The sequence below is a fragment of the Pogonomyrmex barbatus genome, unplaced genomic scaffold (assembly GCF_055798465.1).
Source record: "Pogonomyrmex barbatus isolate J1 unplaced genomic scaffold, ASM5579846v1 scaffold2, whole genome shotgun sequence".
In the NCBI taxonomy this organism is placed as follows: Eukaryota; Metazoa; Arthropoda; class Insecta; order Hymenoptera; family Formicidae; genus Pogonomyrmex; species Pogonomyrmex barbatus.
The window spans coordinates 3,107,282-3,128,160 of NW_028297116.1; the positions used below are offsets into that span (position 1 = coordinate 3,107,282).

The 20,879-nt window shown below is 41.3% G+C and overlaps 1 protein-coding gene across 3 annotated transcripts in view; it reads left to right on the top strand.

Moving 5' to 3' along the window:
• Utx (Utx histone demethylase) overlaps positions 1-20,879 on the top strand; it is a 63,336-nt gene that overhangs the window by 18,485 nt on the left and 23,972 nt on the right. The window lies entirely within an intron of this gene.

The window sequence follows — 20,879 nt, forward strand, 5'->3', positions numbered from 1 at the left end:
TGGCCAGTGCTCCGATCGATGCCTCGGGGACGACGCTTTCGTGTACCGCCCTCGGCTCGCCGCTCGTCCTTTGACCCTTTTGCCGTGCAAGCGGCATGCGCGCAGGGCGCAACTCTACGGAGGGCTCGTTCGCTCGCTCGCTCGCTCGCTCGTTCATTTGTTCGTTCGTTCGTTCAACGTCACGTAGGGCCTCCACATGCCGAAATATTCTTTTCCTGTGTAGAAACCTTTCCGTTGTTTCATTTTTAAGAGTGCACGATGTATCGCGCCAGGGCTATGTTGCAGCTCGAAAATGAAAGTGACACTCTTTTATGTGGGACGCTACAGAAAGATTTAATAATCCCGGGATATTCCGCAAATATTTTTTTTTTTCGATACATTTCACACGGGTTTCACCCGGGGTGTGATTTCATTTGTATAGCGAAAGTTACAGATGTAAATCCAGTTTAAAATTCATAGTACCGTTTATTGTTATTATCTTATTTACCGAATTCAGTTAAACGTATGAAGTGCGGCTTCTCGTTTCGTTATTGCCAAGCTGACTTTTTGAAGAAACGAAATAAATTTTATCGTCGCCAGTTTATATGTTAAGTATCAATGAATTTTGATATTTCATAAATACTTGAAAAAATTATTTTTTCGTCAATACTTTGAAAGTAGTTTCCCTTTGATAAGAGGAGTGTCCTCGGATCATGCAAACTCGTAATCGCAGTGAGGAGGAGGCTAGTGCAATGCACATGACGTTTTCGCGTGGAAGCCGCACTTCCGGCCATTATGCTCTCTCATGGCCTTGATGAGGCCTTGCTCTAAATAGCGAATAAAAGCCGAAGCCGCAGATCGAAATGCGGCTCTAAACCTTGGCATTTGTGTGTTAGACCCGTTAAATCCTTTGCACCTTTTACCGTTATCGCGGTAATTCGAGCAGAAAATAATTCTCACGCGAGTCGCCGAGAATGGAGAATGCCATGCTTGAGATTTTATCTTTTTTTCTTTTTAATTTTTTTCCAAGTGGATAATTTATGTAACAATTTATTAATTAAAGTTTAACGGGTTAATTAAAAGGTAACAGAGGTTATCCTGGATAAAGGGATATTTTAAAAATGTCCTGTTAATAAAGGCGTGTGTCAGTATCACTGACTTTTCTCCGTTGGGAGGATCAAAGGCGGCGGAAATCGGAACTGATGAACATGGAAGTGATATTTAATGGCGTCGTTAATTAATGTGACTCGCGTTTGGATAAATGCAACAAGTTCGTTTAAGTGCCTCGAGTTCTCGATGATAATGAAAGGTCGAAGACCATCGGATGCGTCAACCGTTGGTATTTTCGATAAGTGGGTCGCGTTTCTTTCTCCGATTTGTAATCTCCGTCGTTTTTAACGTGGCATGATTTAGAAGCTGATGATTAATGATATAAGAAAGCAAAAGAAAAATGTGATTGGGAAATATGTTTGGGCTGCAAAATATAGTGATATTAATCAATATAATCTGATTGTGGAGAACAACGGAAAAATACTGACTTTCTTGATGTAAATAAAAAAAAGAAATATTTGATTTATTTCATTAAATAGAAAAGACTAGTAACTCATTTTTTTAAATTTGTGACTTTACACCATTTTCAGTTTTCTATATCTTTTTATGTTTCTAATATCTTTTCTTATTTCTTTGATTAACTCAATAAGCTTGAATCATACATTCAGCCCGCTGTTCCAGAGAAGTTGTCAAAGAAATATTAATAGTCGAGGGGAATAAACTTTTAACTGTACATACACACGCATATAAAAGCTACAATGTCTCGATAAAAATTTATCTCGTGCGGCTTTCGATCTTGCCGGTTCGGTTTCTGGTTTTTTTCTCCTTTTTTTTCGCACGCGAGCAAGATTATGCTCGCGACTGCAGGATCCGCGGAATAAGACGGTGGGCCGGTGGGAATCGACGCAGAATTTAAATTCTCGATCCCTCACGGTCGCTGACCATGGCATTCAGGCAATGCCACCTCGCAGAGTGTTGTTGAACGAGTTGAAGATCACTGCCCCCCGGCTGTTTCTCGGTCAAAGCTCGGCACGCCGATGTGCCCCCGAGATCGATGAATCGTTCATGTACGTAAACGTGTACGAGAGAGAGAGAGAGAGAGAGAGAGAGAGAGAGGGAGAGGGAGAGGGAGAGAAGGAGACGAAATTAACATTATTAGTAGGCGAGTTTTGAACTCTTAGAAAGGATAAAACGTGCGCTTCTAAAACACTGCGTTATGAACTAGAATGTCAAATGCCGGTCGCCGCAATTAACTATCTATTTATGATTTATCGAAATTTCATATGAAAGCATGTATTTTATATGCGAAATTATTGAGGCAAAATGTTATACAAAAATATAAATGTATTTTATGCAAAATTATTGATGGGCAAAATGTTTTATAAAATTATTATTGTATAAAATTAGCATAAAAATAATAAAAAGAAAACTATAATAGAGAAATATTCAAATTGCACGCATATGTTATAAAAAAAACATCTATATATATATATAATCTGTATATATTATCAAAAAATAGGAAAATAAACATGTTGTGTCACGCAGTCATATATACAAAATGAAAAATGACCACAGCAAAACTCGATTTATGTGATTTATAAGGAGAAACGAATTTGTAATGTCACTTTATTACACCACTTTGGTATTTCACCCACGAGCGCTTTAATCATATTAATTTTCAATATTATCAATTCTGCCAACGATCGTACAACATGATTTCATCGTTTTATTACATGAATATTTGTTGAGTATCTCGTTCAAAAGGGTGAACATTTAACGTTTAAATATTTGGAAAAAGAGAGACTTGAAATTGAATTAGCGTTCTTGAAAAGGGTACTCATTGGCTACATACATTGGCTACATATCAGTTTTAAAGTTGATTTTACATCTAACCGTAAAATGAACAAAATGTAAAAATAGCGTTAACAAAAACCGTTTAAAATTCACAAAAATAAGGATAAGTCAAGCTGCTCTCATCGATTTCTTGAAAGTTATAATCTTCGATGTGATTGATCGCTATCACTTTTTTTCATGGACCGATATAAATGATCGCGTCGACGTATCGCTCTCGCATTGAAAGTCGAAAAATCGCACGGGGAAAAATTAGCGGCGGTTCGGTATCGCCTCGTATTTGCATTTCATGTTGTTGACAGTTATTAATAGTGATTAATAGTGATTAATAGTGACAGTTATTAATAGTGATGCGCGATTGCGTTATGCGCGATCGCAATCGGCAATTCGCCGAGCGACCGACCGGCCTACCGGCTGGCCGACCGGCCGGCCGGCACGGCGCGCCGTGACGCACGCGAGAACCGATCAGCTGACACGCGTGATACACGCGCGAATTAATATCTCTAGTGGGTTAAGAGCGCGCGAGAGCGAGCGGTTTACCGCGTTAGAGCGAGCGGTTTACCGCGTTAGAGCGAGTAACGTGACCAGCGCTCACGCTAACTGCGGGAAAGCGGCGAGGCCACTTAACCCCGACGACTCTCGAAGCGTGTAACCCCATCGGCTGTGTGGCATTTATATCGGTTCTCTTGTCTCCCATTGCCATTCTTTCGAACTGCGTTAACATTCGCAGTTTAACCGTAAAAATACGAAATTACGCCATTTAGATATTCTCACTCTCCCTTTCTCACTTGAAAAGCGAAGCGAAGCCACCTAAAAAGGCTGCTTTCACGCCAGAGGAATATGAGAAGGTTTTAGGTTACGTAATTTCTATCGTGTAAAAGTGTTAAAGATTAATAAAATTGTGTAATGGATTATTAATATAGAGAGCCACAGTTATCATATTTTATGCTTTACTTTGAAAAGATAGCAATTTTTTTTTCTTTAACTTTTGAAATTTTTTAATAATTCTATCAGTATAGGATGACAAATTATGATGAGTACATTATTATACTGCAAATAAATTAGCTCTGTTAAATTGATCTTTTTCTAACGATAATTCTAGCCTTTTTCCACAAACGTTTGATTTGAGTAGAATTGGGAATTGAAATAGCCTCGTAGGCTCGATGTCGACGCGCGAAGCACTCGAGCGGAATCCCGCGGGAGTAATTTGCGCGTAAGACTAGTTTCGCGGGGAGAAGGAGGAGGAGGAGGAGGACGAGGATGTGCGTTCGCACTCGTTCGCTAGCGGTTAGGCTCGCGCACGTTCCGCCCGAGGAAGAGAGATGAGGATGATACAGGTACTAGAGAGGAGAGCGAGAGCCGGTCGTTGACCCTACATCGGCGGACGGTCCTTCTCTTGTGTATACGTACGCAGCTCGCACGCTCTTTCGACCGAGGTTTTCGTTCGAGTTTCTTATCTCGCATGACGACGCCGCCCATTCCGTCGAGATAAAGATTCCTTCTTGTCACGTCGCATCCGAAATTGTATAAGTTGTGTGGAAAAGAATTTTTTTTTTATCCAACCGATAATGCGCTTTCAACGTCAATAATCATAGAATTACCGATAAAATGATAATAATGATAATAATAGTAATTATTGTAGCGAGCAACATGATTATCGTGGGAAAAGCTAAAACGGAGAGATTACGGAATATCTGGATTTGTATTACTGTTTATTACTGTTTAAATATTACTGTCTAAATTATATATTTTTTTTAATTTATTTAAAAAGTATTTACTTGGAAACAAAAATACTAATTCTAGAATATGTATCTAGAATATGTATCTAGATATGTATGAGGTACAAAATTAAGGAAAAATTGTATTAACTAATGACTATATTTGTTATAATATTTCTCTCTATAATTATTTCTAATTCACCCAATTTTTATATCCATTTACATCTTCATTTCCATTTATCTTTTTATACATTCTCGGGTGGCTATTATCTGCCAAATATCGCGATAAATGGCACCATTTTCGTTGAGAGAAAAAAAAAAATAAATAGCAAGACTAGGGGGGGGAAAAAATAACTGACGATTCCGAGACCCCTGTATTTAGCGTAAACTTAGAGAGAAGGCCACATTTACCGCTAAGCGGTGTAATCTTTCGAACTCTCACGAGTGGGAAGAGGGGCCCCTCGGTGTGTTACTGCGAAGCCACATGGCGTCGGACGCGCGGGACTGTGAAGTCGATCTTATCTCGATCTCTCTTATCAATTTTTCCCCGTTCACATAGGCGCGCTTTCACGCGGACAACTGGCGGTTTCCGGCATGTACGTGGAATCCTTGTTCGCACTTAGTCACTGACTACAGTTAACTTCCTGCCCCGCCATCCTGTCTGATCGCGCGAGACCCGAGAGCCTTGGATCTTTTTTGAAAGATCCCCGCGCGGGCGAACCTCGATTTTCATCTCGTAACGGGGATGACGCACCGGGAGGATTAAAAGGAAAGTAAAACGGTACGAAAATAGCAGCGGCGCGCGATTCGAAAGAGTCAAGTCGTTCTATAGGCGTCTACGTTTCGTCTATGCGACTTACTCTCGCGTAGTCTGTTAGAGTTTCCTCGATTTTCTCTTCCCTACAGCATTTATGCGGCATTTCCTCTCGCGTTCGCCGAGTTGGACGAGCGCAAATTCCCGTGGCGGATCTAGAAGTGGGACGGCCGAAAGTGAATCTCTTCGGTGCTTTCGCGCGACCCTGACTATTTCGCCGATCGGCTCGCCGCGCTCGCGCTCCCTGTTCGCAGCCCCCGATTGTCTCGGGAGGAGATGAGGGGGACCCCGGTGCGGAGAATCGGAGCCCTTGTCGGAGCCCCGAAAACTGGTTCCGTGCCGAATGTGCGCCGGGCTTTCGTGAGCGGCGCACATTCGGGAAGGACGACGCGACGCTACTCGTCTATCGCGCACACCGGAGGCTCCAAAGGGGGTCCGAAGAGACGAATTGGTCGACCGGTCGGTCGGTCCGTTGCTCGGTCTCCGAATCGCGCATCCTTAGACGGCTTAGGAATGAGTTTTCATGTCGGGGCCCAACCTGCCCGCCCCCTCCTCTCCTCGCTCTTTCTCTCCCTCCCCGCGTCTCCTACGTCTTCCTCTCGCTTTCTCTCTTCCGCGCGCGAGGGGCCCATGGGAGTGACCCTGAAAGTTCAACAGCCCTCCCTCGAATGGCGCTCTCCCCCGACCGCGCTGCACTCTCTTGGGTTCTCCTCCTTCTCCCTCCGCCACCACCTCCTCGCCCTTGTGTCCCTTCTTCCCTTTGTGTTGCGCGCTGAAACCTAACTTCGCTTAGGTCGTCGCGTCGATGCAGCGGCTCCGTTCCGTTGCGTTTAGTTCTACGACTAAGCCGAGATTCCGAAAATGAAAGAGCTGTGTATTGCTCTTAGTTAGGCTAAAAACAGGCTCATTTAAATCTGGACATAGGACTTTTTAATCTCAGAGAAGAAATCAAATCAATCTCCGATGAATTGACTACACAATTCTTTTACGACGAAATGTAGTTATGTATTACAATTTTGCATAATTACGTTTGTGTACGTTAGTTGATGTTGTCATAACGTGATATTATGAGAATGCTGATACATCGCGCAGAATTTAATTGCTATCGTTTTTGTTACATCATATCTGATTTTGTAAACATAGAACGACGTTACATGACCGTTTCCATTTTCATTTGTTTTCACAAATTTGTCTCGCTCGAGAAATCGCAAAACATCGCAGCGGTACTTTTGTAAAAACATCATCTTGCCTCATTATTTGCTTTATATTTGTGTACGTGTGTAATATTTTGATATACAATTGTATATAATTGAACACACCACACACACACACACACACACACACACACACACACACACACACACACACACACACACACACACATATACACACATATACACAAAATACATTTCATAAAAAAATACTGAAACTGAATAACTGAATTTCACGTACAACACCCCAAGACGTGACGTGACTTGAACAATGAAACAAATAACTGGTTTATGTATTTCGGAAAAGCGCTGGACCTAATTGAAATCACGCGCCCTCCCGCGGTGCGGTCTGACGAGATCTTTTTCTAAAGTGAAGTTCAAACAATCATTCTTCACGCAGCGTCTCTCATTTGAGTCCCCGTGTCAATTACCGAGCTATTGTCGGCGCTTCGAAAGATGGCTCGCGCGATAGGCGCTTTATTCTATAGAGCATCCTCATTTCGGGACACCCGGTAGAACTGACGGCTGGTTCGATAATACTCGCCTGATCGATATTCTCCACGCTGCGCGCTCGCGAGCGTCGCGTCTAAATTCGGAATGAGATTCGTCCTGGCCTCGAAGCAGGGATCGAAACCGTTATAATTCCGGTGAGGAATTTCCGATGGCATAGTACGCGCGGAGTGGGGAAAAAAGCCTTACGTTTGTTCATGATGCATATATATATATATATATATATATATATACATAAAGAAAAATCATTCGGTCACGTGGTCACAATGCCACGATGATCGATCGATTTTTCTTCGTTGTCGTCACGGACAAAAAAAAAGTAATTCTCGCTTTCGAAATAAAAAACATGCAGTTACTTCGGCTGAGTCGTAAAGTTTGTCAATCGATGCACACGAATCTTGCGTCATCACCATGCAACACGCGCCGATTGTTTATCGTGCAAGCAGAAAATTTCAACAACATCGGGCTCGTCTTGCTGACAAGAATATTTTACTCGGACTACATATCAATATAGGTATGTAGTTTCGTTGCATTCTATCGTGAATAAAACGTCTCATTTCTTTCCTCAATTTTCTAAACAAAACATTACAGTTTATATTTCTCGGATTCTTTGATAAATTTAAAGTTGTTTTTTTCCGAAATCGGTTTCATAATCTCAAATATATTAATAAAATATCGAAAATATATTTTCATTTCTATCTCTTACTAATTTCTTTTTTTCTCTTTCTGTCTCTCTCTTTCTTTCCATCTTGCGAGAACATTTCAATGAGAAGGCAGTGGATTCTCTTCTTGCTTTGCCTGGTTCCTCTTGTCAGCTGACGATGTCGTACACTTATATATATATATATATATATATATATATATATATATATATATATATATATATGTATATAAAAATATATACATGTATATACATGTGTATGTATGTATTGGTCGCGCTTTATATGCGCGCGATACGTACTTGAAGGCCTCGTCCTTCGATCGCGCGCACGAGCTCGCGATGCATCACACGCATGCACACATACACACGTACACGCACGCACGCACGCTCGATGCGGCACTTTGCCGCATTCTGTGAACGTCGTGTTGCACATGCAACACGAGTCGCCGAGCCACGGCGAGCCCGTCATCACAACGACGACGCGTAATCAGCGCTTACGTCATCTTCGTATGCGCGGTGCGTGCATACGTGCGTCCATACATCCGTGCGTGCGTGCGTGCGTGTTTGTGACCGTGCGCTTCATTGTTCTCCGTATGTCTCCTAGCACGTCCGCTGTTAGCTATACAGAGTGTTCGAAAAAAAAAAAAAAAAAAAAAAACATTTTGATGAATCTCTCGAGGAACGAAATCGATTTTTTTCTCTTAGCAAAGATAAACTTAGACAAAATTACTTTAAAACAATTAACTTATCGTAGGAAGATATTCTTTCATTATTTTTTTTATTGGGATTTTATTAAACCAAAAAGATTTCTATTAGAGTTTATCTCTTCTTAATGGAGATTCATTCAACTTTATTGATCCTACTTTATTAATCAAATCGATAATTTAGCTAAAAGTATTTATCTCTATATTAGCGGAATAATTTATATAATTAATTTTATTTGTACTTAAAATACTCCCTTTCCTCTCCTCTTCTCTCGTCTTTCTTTCTATCATGCCACTATTTTTTTGGCGGTTTAAATTTAGACTCGGCGTCAGTGAGCGTGTCAATTAATTCCTGGATTTAAATAGACACCCGTAAGCTTTGTGAGCCAAGAGTGCATCGTTTCCTCATGCCGGAAGGTAGGCCTTCGTTTCGTTCCGGCCGTCTTCGCAGTCTCGCTTTTACCTCCCATTCGATAGCTATTGCGTGCGTTGCGCGTTCTTGCTAGCTATGTACGTACGGCATAACAGCGATAATGCGAATGCCGTTCGCATTCGCTTTGCTCGCTCGCCGTTAACAGACGTCGTCGTCGAGCTCGATCTATCCGCTGACTGACTGACTGCCATTCGAACGTGTCACCGCATCAGAAAAGGGAGCTCGCATATGAAATTTTCTCAGTCCGAGAGGACAAAAATGTATACCGAGCGATTGCGAATGGGAAACGTTATATTCCCAAGATTTCATTCTCGATTTTATAAAACGATTTTTATAAAATTAATTTATTCTGCGTGTATTAGATGCATAAACATTTTTTAACATCTTGCAAAATTATTATATTTTTTTTGAGGCACTTGATACACTTTTTGATTTTGTTAAATCTTCTTCTTTTGGAAAACTGTTATTTTTTTTCTACAGTATTCAAATTTATCTATTTAAGTTGCAAGTCTTTTAGAAGACGGCGATTCAAAAGCCAAGTGATTATCAACGTTGTCCTCCTAAAATATCGTTTTTTCATGCTATTTCGGTTACAATGGCAATTGTGAATCGCCTGCGAAAAGAAAAGCAAATTTACGTTCTCCTCCGGGCAGTAATTGCGCGCGCGATGCACACCTCGAAGGTCGAAAGTGTCGTCGCTGTCGTTCAAGTACGGCATTAGTAATGCAAACGACTAATGCGCCGGCCATGGTTACCACGGCGATTAGCAAACACCATTAATGCCTAATGGGCAAGCTTAATATTTGCCCGAAACCGTAAATAAGTGCCCGTGTTAACCATTTCGATCTCGACGAAGGGCAAGAACGAAGCCTTTCATGCGAATGTTTAACGTCTGAAAAGAAAAGAAATGGTAAGACGAAGGAGAGTAATTACACACACACGCACGCACGCGCACACACACACACACACACACACACACACACACACACACACACACACACACACACACACACACGACTCATTTTTCTACATAAACATTCAATATTTATCTTTTATATAATAATAAAATTATTATATAATATAATTATACATTTATTTTATAAATCTATAAAAAGTAACGTTTCAGCTTTGAATGTAATAATAAAAAGAGGTAATATTTTTTTTAAACACACATTTATTGTTATATTGCGCAAAGAGCTTTCCGCAGCGCATATGTTCCTTCCATTGAAATCTGTACAAAGGTTACTAAACAAAGAGAGTTCTGGTATGTCCGACTGTACACGTGTGTCGCATAATCGGCAACGTGCGCACGCAATGGAGAAGTGCACAGTTAAAATCGATGCGTACAATTCGCGTTTTATGGAGCTCAACAGGAAGGAGGAAACGGTATTATACTTCCGTGAAGGTGATCACGTGTTTACGCGAAGGGGCAGTTCTCGGAAACCTCCGTGCGCCGCGAAGGGTTACAAATGCTCGTCGCTCTTCACCCTCGTCCAATCGAAATGGACGAATCGTTTATCGTATCACCCTCTGTCACTGGATATCGCTTCCCCTTGAGAGATTCAGTCTGGATTTAGCAATAAATAGATTTCGCAATCGTACCCCCTCCCCCTCTTTCTCTCTCCGCGAGATCTCTTTCGTATCTAAGACGCACAGAAATCTCTTTTAAATTTTCTTACATACATGCGTGATATACGTTTTATCTCTACGATTTTATATTTTGCTAATTCATCTAGAAAATGTTTATTGTTAAAGAATTCAATTTTTCCACTCTTTTTTGAATTTGTTTCTGTGACATTAATTTTAAAATCTTAATATATTTCGAGTTTCTCAATTTTCTATACATTTTCACGAATTTGCTAAAATTTGAAAAATCATATTCCGCAGAAGTTGCCTTAAAAAAAAAAAAAAAAAAATAGAACATGGAACAGGGGACAGAAAATATTTATCTCCTTTTTGTATTTCTTGTTTGTATTTCTGGACGAAGTCACGACTTTTGGAATTTTATACGCAGGCGAGAGAAAACCGACGAATTAGAGATTAATTCAAAGCCATTTAGACATTTAAAATTAATCCGATATTGCTCTACTTGCTTCAGTTTTGAGAACGAAAAACGCGACGCAGAGTTTATCGGTTAGCGTATCGGGAACGAGACCGACTAGCTTATCGGGCATCCTTTCTCTGTGTCCGTCGATATCTTTGACGGTGACGACAGTTGCACAATCGCGATGAAGCGTGCAAGAGAGGCGTGGCAGGGAAAGGACTGTAATTTCCCTCCGTCGAGTCAATTCGCTATTCCATTCAATGCTCTCCTCTCCCTCCCTCCCCCCTCCCCCCCCTCTCTCTCTCTCTCTCTCTCTCTCTCGCTTTCTCTCGCTCTTTCGCTCTCTCTCGCTCGCGCTTGCCTCCTCCACTCTCCTCTCTCGCTATCTCTCCGCTGCAGGCCGATGCAACGGTACTCGCTGCGTCGCGTCGCATGCGATACGATGCACCGGCGACCGGCAGCCGACGATAACGCACTGTCGCGTCATCGATTGCCGTCGCAGTGTACAACCTTGAAAGAATCTCGACACGCATCAGTCCGCGACGCGAAACAATAAGTTTCAACTACGGCAACTACGCCGCCTCGAGTCACGATCCGAATTAAGCTTAATCGAATTCAAATTGAGTTTCAGCCTGAATTTAGCATACGTAATGCAAACTTCATTTTAAGCTTGGGGTTTTGTTTTAATTTGTGATTTTATACATTTGAATATTTAATTTGGATGTTTTACATTTTAATATACCCTTCCTCCCCCTTCCTCTCCCCCTCTTACGTATATCACACAAATATATTTAATGCGATGTTTTCAATATAATTTTGAAAAGAACTTAATTTTTTATTCAGATTTCATTTTGATAATCTAATAATTTTTACCACGTTATAATAATTTTTATATTCTTTTATATCTTATAAAATATTTTATATCAACTTAATTTGATATTCTTTACTTAATATCTCAGTTTTATGTTGTTTGAAATCCTTCCTATATAGCGATAGCAATTTTCTCTGTCGCCGATCGAAGGGGAGGGTGACGATTTTTTCCGCTTCGCGACCACGAAGGGGTGAACATCCTCCCTCGCCCTCTTCGAGGCTGTTCGCCTCCCTCGGTGTCGTCGGGCGTTAAAGCCGATGTGCCGTTCTGAGTATTGACCCGTTTATTTGCTGCCTTTCGACGCTTCGTTCTCGAGATGTCATTTTTGCAATCCCAAACTCGGTCATTTCTCCCGCGAATATTTTATTTTCATCGAAATGAGTCATTTCAACATTCGCCTTTCTGTCTCCATGTAGATGTAAATATAAATTTCAAACATCAGCTTGTTATTCCATTTCAAAGCTGAAGTTTTTGCGAGAGAAAATCTGTATTTTCAGTTTTGAATCTTTTCATATTAAAAGATGAAATTTTTTTCATAACAGATTTAAGATAAACAGAAAATACTGTTCCGCCCTTTTATATGCGTCGCTTTAAAAATGAGCAGCCTTTATGTATGTCCGCCACTTAAACGCGAAACGAGAGAGAAATGACCGCGTTCCTCGCGTCGAAAGTGCAGTGAGAACGCGAACTTGCCTATTTGCGCGGAATTCGTCCGCGCGATGCGCGAAAATCGATGAGACTCTGCTGGTTATCTCCCTCCACTGCCTGTTTCCAGCAACCCCGACGGGGTACTCTCACTTCTCCCTTCTACCGTCCACACAAGTTGGGCTAGGTTAGGCTGTGTGTTCTCTCGCTGACGTTATTGGATGCTGCGACCGTGCCACCGTTAGACGATTACGCATAATAATTGTTGCCTTAATGACGATGATTAGGAGAACTCCCAGGAAGAACAGTTTTAATTCAATTACGTGGCTTTTGCGCTTTCAACATACTATTGGTTATTTTTAAAAAATTAATCCAAACTCCTCAATTATTAAACCATTGTAATGCGGGAGGAAGTGTATATGTGATATATATATATATATACATACATATATTCCTTTTTTCGATAATTTGTAAAGAAACAAATTTACATTAAAAAATATTTTTTATTATAAATATATGTAAAGAAATGTTTCAATGACTTAATTGCAAGACTGCGTTCCGAAGAGAACGGTGTAAATTTGCCTTAATAGCACGAGACCTTGAATAGGTCCTCCTCCTGAGAAACGAGGATCCCTACAGGCGAGTATAAGGGGCCCGAGGGAAAAGAAAGCAGCCAATAAAAAATTAGGAGGCCACCTACATCTCGAAGTCTTTGTTGTACGTGGGCGCATTTTACAGACGAGGTTTCGTGCGTGCCCTCGCCCTCGGCGGGCCCGCAGAATATTTTATTCTGCGAGGGCGCGCAGGGCGAAGAGAAGAAACTGGGAAGGGGGACAGTGCGGAGAAGGACACAAAACGGACGGCCGAGAAGGACGACGAGACAGACTGGGCCCTGATCCATTGTATAGAATTAAAACTTCGGGACTTCATCCCCTTTGCTTTTGCTTTCCCTTTCCTTCTCTATTGCGAGACAAAAAAATCAGAACGAGAGAGATTTAAGAATGTTTGAAGAAATTTGACAAATATTTTATAAGACAAAATAAATATTTTGAGAATTAAAATGTATTGCGAAATAAAAAAAGAAATAAGATGATGATAAAACTGATGTAAGATCAACTTACTGAATAATAAAAATATTAATAAAAAAATTATTAAAAAATAAAAAGTACTAAAAAATAAAAAATAATAAGAAATATTAAAATATAAAACACAATGATGAAATAGGAGAAGTATTTTGTTAAATTAAACCGGGAATTTATAACATAGAATTTTAGACTGTCTTTTTCTCTCGTTCCAGCTAAAGCAATAGCGAAACATCAATATTTAACTGCTTGTCTTCCAAAGGAAAATATAGCAAAACTTAAAGTAAAGGATTAGAGGCGAGATTGAACAGTTATAAGAAATAAGCTGAGAAAAGACGCGAAAATTGCAACGCAAGCTAAGATAAATATTATGCCGAGAAAGATTCTGAATTTAAAGATCTCAGGGAACTTTAGGCTACCTCCTTGTCTCCTTTACCTCAGGTAAAACAGCATTGAAATGTCTATGTTTACCTACGTTCGAGGAGATATAATAGAAATTAAGATGGGGATTTACCTAGACAAAATTAGATAGGTACAAGAGGTAAATTGAGAAAATTGCGACGAAAGCGAGGTAGACGTTATACTGAAGGAGATCGAGGATTCAAAGATCCTAAAGAGTGAACTATCTTCTTGTCTCGTTTACCCCAGGTGCAGCTCGAGGGCATTTTTGAAAAGTACAAAGGGGATCCGATCGACCGTATGAATCCGCCTTCGAGCCGATCCGGGATCGGGATTCTGATCGGACAAGAGAAAGCCAGGGATAAAGATGGCAGGGGGAGGGGAGGAAGAGGAGGTGAAGGTGATGGTCGACGACGAGGGTGGAGAGGAAAGGAGCGCAAATGGTGGAAGCCAACAAAAACTTAACTAGTGGTCCACTTTGTGTGAAGGGAACCATTCGAAAAGATCGCGGCAAGGAACGGCTGTTTCATTGCCGGAAGGGCGCCATGAAAAACGTATTGTGAAGAGAAAAAGAGACCGAGATGGGAAATGTTGAGGGTGGCTGATAAATTTCCTGATGGGAAAACTAGACGCGTCGATCGCGCACCTGCTTGCTTCGCGATTCGTTTCCACTTTGCTTGAAAATATAAAACTTGAAATATCTTAAAAATGTCTCGAAAGCGTTGATACAGGATAAGACTGAACAAAAACATTTCAAAATTTCAATTTTTAAATGCGCCGATAGATAAAAATCAAAATGTGTCAAAAAACATTTTGGAGATAGTAACGTAATATCGAATTAAGATAAAAATGTAAATTAAACTACAGGAAATTATCTGAAAGTGAAACGGAAATCTAGTTTAGAGACATTTTAAAATGTACCGGAATGAGATCGATGTTAAAAAAAAAAGACAGTCGACATAAAAATAACGATATTGGATCGAGGTTTCGATACTTTTTTTCTCGTACCCCGAAGGTCCACGTATACGGGTTTCGTAAGCGCGCAACATCGAGGTGTATCATCCTCCAGCTGGTAAACAGCTGCCCACATCCTGTCTCGGGCGCTTCCTGCGTCCCGCTCTCACCTTTGCCTTTCTTCCTTCTCTTCTTCTCTTGTCCTCTTCCTTCCTCCCCTCTATGTCCAGCCCTCTCGCCGTCGCCGCCGTTTGCTGCCGACCGACCGCGAGATGCCATACGGGCCCGGAGAGAGTGGGACCAAGATGGTGGACAGGTGCATTCTCGACTTGCTGCGCTCCGGACGCGCTTGTGGCACGCGCCCTCCTTCTCTCCCTCTCCTCTCTCCCCTTCCTCTCCGATTAAGCAGCCTAAACGCTATGAGATACTCTACCGCGTGTTAAAATACAAAATAGCCCCCGCATGTATTACAACGAATAAATTTTCGGTTTCCGATAAGCAAACGGTCTTGGTGTTCGTTTACATGAGAGACCCAGTTCTAAAAGACCCAGTTCTAAAGAAAATAAAAGACACATGATGAAAAAAATTTGTCAACGTCCAGTAATGTTATTTGCGCTTTTTGCGAGACAACATTTGTCTCATTTCTCCAGCCTAATCTTGTAATGGAAAAAGATTCCGCAATTGCATGCGGGTCTCTCTCTGTATTAAGTTACTTGAGACAACAAAGATTTGCATCGCTCCATTAGAAGGGCACGCGATACAGAAATATCGAAGGTTGTCAACGTCGTGTTATACGGTTTATCCTTTGTGTGATCGCACGTATGTGTCTGCATCATGTATAGACACGTATCGACTCGTTCGAAAAGTGGCCGTCCAGCGACGGTTAAGGCCTTTATCATGCCTACAGATGTAACTATGGATATAGTGTCGCGACACGATGATCCTTAACCGCACAATCGGAATACGTTTATGTATCATTCCGTTGTATCATAAAAGGTGTGCGCGCATCACCTGCCAGCGAGTGTATCGCGGTAAACACTCGAATCCGCTCGAACAAAGTTCGGATGCCGTACGCGCGGCAAAGAACGCTCACGCGTTCGCTCATTCTGTTCGGAACTGCGAATACATGCGAATGTGAAATTCAACGAATGTAAGATTGTCGCATCATATGCACGAGTGTACACGATGATGTCCCACGCAAATACGGGTTGAGTGCGCGTGATGACGTGCCGCGATACTAAAATTCGATTATGGAGATTACATTGTAATTGCATTACGCTCTTGTTTATACGCCTCATTTCAGACGGACGAGAACAAATTAAAGTTGACGGAGGATAATATATACATAAGCGATAAACGGCGAGAAATTGAACAGGTGTGTGTGCGCGCGCGTCGATCAGTAAACCGCGTTAATTGAGAAGTTCCCGATAGCCGCGAGTTGTTTTCGTCTCTATATGCGACTTTGCGAGAACGATTCCGCGCATCGATGTACCCACATGTTCCATTAATGGACGTCACGCACGCACGCACGCACGCACGCGAACGAGACGTATCGATCACCTGTTTACAGCGCGACCCGAGCCTTTTCCTTCCTTTAAGCAAAAGAGTCCGCGCCACCAGTTGCACAGGAAGCGTGCACGTGCAAAAGGTGCATCCGTGCCGCGGAGAACTGCGACCGCGAACGTAACGGTTCTCATTTCTTCTTTTTTCCTTTCTTTCAAGGAACACGACGCGCGACGTAAGATGCGCCGAGTCGAGAGCTCGCTGTTGTTATTATCACAAGTGGAGTCTGACATTATTACTCGCTGTATGTGTGCGCTTGTGTGGAGCGCGCGCGCGCGCGCGCGTGTGTGTGTGTGTGTGTGTGTGTGTGCGCGCGCGCGCAACGGAATGTTTAATTTTCTGATAGATATACTGTGGGGACATAAATAAGTAAATTTCACGTTAAAATATGTGTTTTGCCATCGAGGGAAAATGCATTATTAATATTTGATGAAGCTTCTGATTTTGATTGAGATTAAATAAGACTCGATTTAATGTTATCTAAGGGGATAAATTTGTATGCACTTGTGACAATCGGGTATTTATTTGTTTGCGTTATTTTGGTACATAATGGAGATAATAACGCGCGGATAATCGAACGTTGGCCTAATTAGCGCCTGAAATAATCGAGATACGACTGCATATTACAGACAACAAGATATAAGGTAACTTCGTTAATTATAAGGTTATAACAATAGTAAAGGATAACAGGGGATGTGCGATAAGGGTATGAAAATTATACATTGACGATAACGATTATATTTAGCTGCAATCTACGCCAGTAAGGAAGATCGTTAAGGAGTGATCGCGATCGAAGGTTTCCTAAAGGAGCTAATTAAGAGAGGTGAGGGGTCGCCTGCTTCTCTTCCAAAGTCCGGCTGTCGCGATGTTATCGAGGGCGGTCGCGGCGTTTAGCGATGCGCAAGTCTATCACCTCTGTCGATCTTTCTCGACGGCGTATAATGTATGCGCGCATAATGTAATACAAATACGAGCGCGCGATTTTCCGTCCTGACGCTCTTCGGTTGCTTCCACGTCGTAATCGTTCGTCTTTATTCGTCGCAGTCGCGAATTTATCCAGGCCCTTTCAAAAATTTTGATTTTGCAGAAAACTCCCCTGTCAAAGTTTAAGCAGGATCCTATGCATAATGGAAGAAATATTAGGAATAAATATTAAATTTTGGAAATGAAAATTCGGAATAAAGATTAAATGTAACGTATAATGGATACAAGTAAGTATAAGATATAGTTATGCTAAACGATAATCCGATAATCTAAATGTAATAGTCTACTAAACGTTCTGATAACGTCACTAATAAGCTAAACGTCACTGATAAGCAAATGTCACATTAAAACAGAAATGGGAAGAATTTCATGTTATATTCCTGTGCATTTTTAAAGCTGGATATAACGTTACACGTTATAAATTTGCGTTTGAGAATAAATCATATCAGACGCAAAGCGATATATTAATATACGATATATTAATATACGAAATTTAATATACGTTTGTCCGAAAGTGTTGACTTTTAACTTGTTTAATTTTGAAGCCTTTTTATTTGATGATGATGAAATGGAACTAATAAGAATGACCTTTTGATGATGAAGTGTGAAAAAAATATTCAATAATGTGGCTTTTTAACAACTTTGGATGATAAATTTATAAAAATGTTTATATTTTCCATCGTTTATCTATTCTTCTTTATTATTTAGAAGTTGTCTAAATAACAAAACAATTTTTCAACTTGTCGTAAGATATTTTCAATTCTCTTAAAATTTAATGGGGTTTAAAGCGACGAATGTTTCAACCACAATACGAGAAACAATATATTCTTTACAGGACATAACATGATATTATTTTGATTCCTGTGTCGAATGTCGTTGATATGACCAATCCAATAATAGTACTTTGAAAACAGACATCAACATATACAATGTGCAATCAAATTATTCGTTAATATAATTAATAATTCGCTAGTCTTCTTCTTCCTTATTCCACGTTTTTATCCACGTTACGCACGTCATCGTTTATTGGACGATCGAAATAATGCCGTCGCGACCTTAATCGATCGATTTAAGGGAAGATTAACGAGATTACGAGAAAGAGTACGGTTCAAGAGACGTTGTATCCACCGACGGACACCTTGTCCGACAAGATTTTAGCCGTGTGTTGTACATCACGTGGTGTACACACCTGCATGGTTGGCGCGTGCTACGGAGATGCATCTGTCGCTGCACTCGGATGCACGTGCATCCCGGTTGTCGTATTTTTAGGCTTATAAACAACAATAACTAGCCCGGTAATGTCATTCCCTGAGATCAAGATTATTTGCGTTTATTTGACAGAAATATTAGATTTGCTTCCGACGTATTTAACATCGAAAAAGCGAAAGACCGACATTTATATCTCCTAATAGGACGACCACGTCAAGCGTATTAATATTAATTATTCAAGGGTTATTTTCTCTCTGTCGATTTTCATCGAGAACTCTGTAGTATAATAAAAGCTCCAGATTTGATTTCCAATATATAATAACGTAACGTTGAAAATCGAGGAAAAAGTCGATACTGATATCGTTGCACGATATAGATAATCAATCATAATCGTTAGATATAAGGGATTTTATAGTTTTGAAATCTCTCTCAGTTTTTTTTAACTCAAGAAATTCTCGATTGAGCAACTTCCGAGAAAAGTCTCGATATCTATATACGTGCTATATCGATATATCTATTAACGGGCTAACTCGGAGCGTAGCTTTCGACTTTACGTCGCGTCGCGTCGCGTCGCATCGCGTCGAAGATAATTCCTATTCGCGAAATCATAGCCTTGTCAAAGTAGGCTAAGTACATACTCGCTTATCTATCTATACGCTATCTCGCAGTGGCGCTTCCACTTTTTTTTTTCGACATTACCAGATCTATTTTAAGAAGATTGGAGATAACGCCGTGGTTTCAGGTCATGAAACTCGCTCCTCTGTTCCCCGTCGCACGCCGAGCGAGAATTAGTTCGCGTAGTCCGTTATGCAACCGCGCGCGCACGCGCGCAGGGCTTTGCATCCATCCATTGTCCATCACGCTGCGCACCGTGTAGCACAGCGCGGCTTCGACGCTCACAACATCGAGTCGAGTCGAGTCGAGTCGAGTTGTGAGTCGAGTCGACTCGGCGGCGGCGGCGGCGGCGGCGGCGGCAGCGGTGGCGGCGGCGGCGGCGGCTCTTTCGCGGATGCAACAGAGTGGGAGGTACCGTTGCACACGCTGCACCGCGTGGCAAGCGAAAGAGAAAGAGAGACCGCGGACATTCTCCGTGCCGCGGCGTGCACGACAATGCGCTATTGCGAGAGTCGCGCTGGACCATCCGCTCGTCTTGTCCTCTCTGTCGTAACTTACGTTAGATTTACTCCACTGCTCCAGTTTGATGCTGCATTCAGCCAGATTCGATAGATAGACACGTTGCATGCGAATCTGTGTTGAGAAAAAAAAATGTGCTTTCATCCAAAATGAAAATATCAAAGAGTTGTGAAACTTTATGAAAGAAATAAGTGTAAAGAGTGAAATGAAATATTGTTTATTATTTTTCTGAAAATATGAAGCCTTGAACAAAGAAATTTTATTCTATTTTATTTTTTTGAATTAAATTCACATTAAATTTAGAGACATTTTTATATTATAATTAAGTTATTACATCCTATCCTATTTTATAGTTCTAATTTTTATGCTTCTTTACTTTTATTCTTTTATATAAAAATTTTTATGCCCCTCGAATATCGTGCATGCTAGTCGAGGCATGGCTTCTTCCGTTGCTATGGAGTCTAGCCAAAGAGAGAGAGAGAGAGAGAGAGAGAGAGAGAGAGAGAGAGAGAGAGAGAGAAAACGATCTTTGTTTAATCGGAAACTACCGGCTGCAAATGATGATTCATTGCAAAAACGGCGGTGGTAAAACGAGCGACGGTAAAACGGCGAGCGAGCCTCTCGTTGCTCCCGAAGGTCGATTGTCGCAACCGTTCCGTCGGTTACAGTGCGAAAATACTCGCATCGCGGTGGTGAGAGCGTACGAGAGAAGGACGGTAGGTAGAAAGACACGTAGTTGAGCGTGGATCGCGCAGCTGGATCCTCCGAGCCGTCGCAGGTGCAGGCGCGTTCGCGGCGGGGCGAACATGTACTCTCGCACGTGCTCGCTTTTATGGTGACACCGGACAACTTGCCTCGAGAATTTTGCGTCGCGATACGGAGACGCGCGCGCGCGCGTCCGAAAATAGCGCGGCGAGACATCGGTCGCACGTCTCGTCGGTATCGACCCTTAAAAAGAGGCCCTTAATTCACTTATACGCAATGTATTATGTAAAAAAAAAATATTTTAATCAAAGTAATAATCTGATAATAACAGCGGAGACTTGATTAAAATGTATACTAA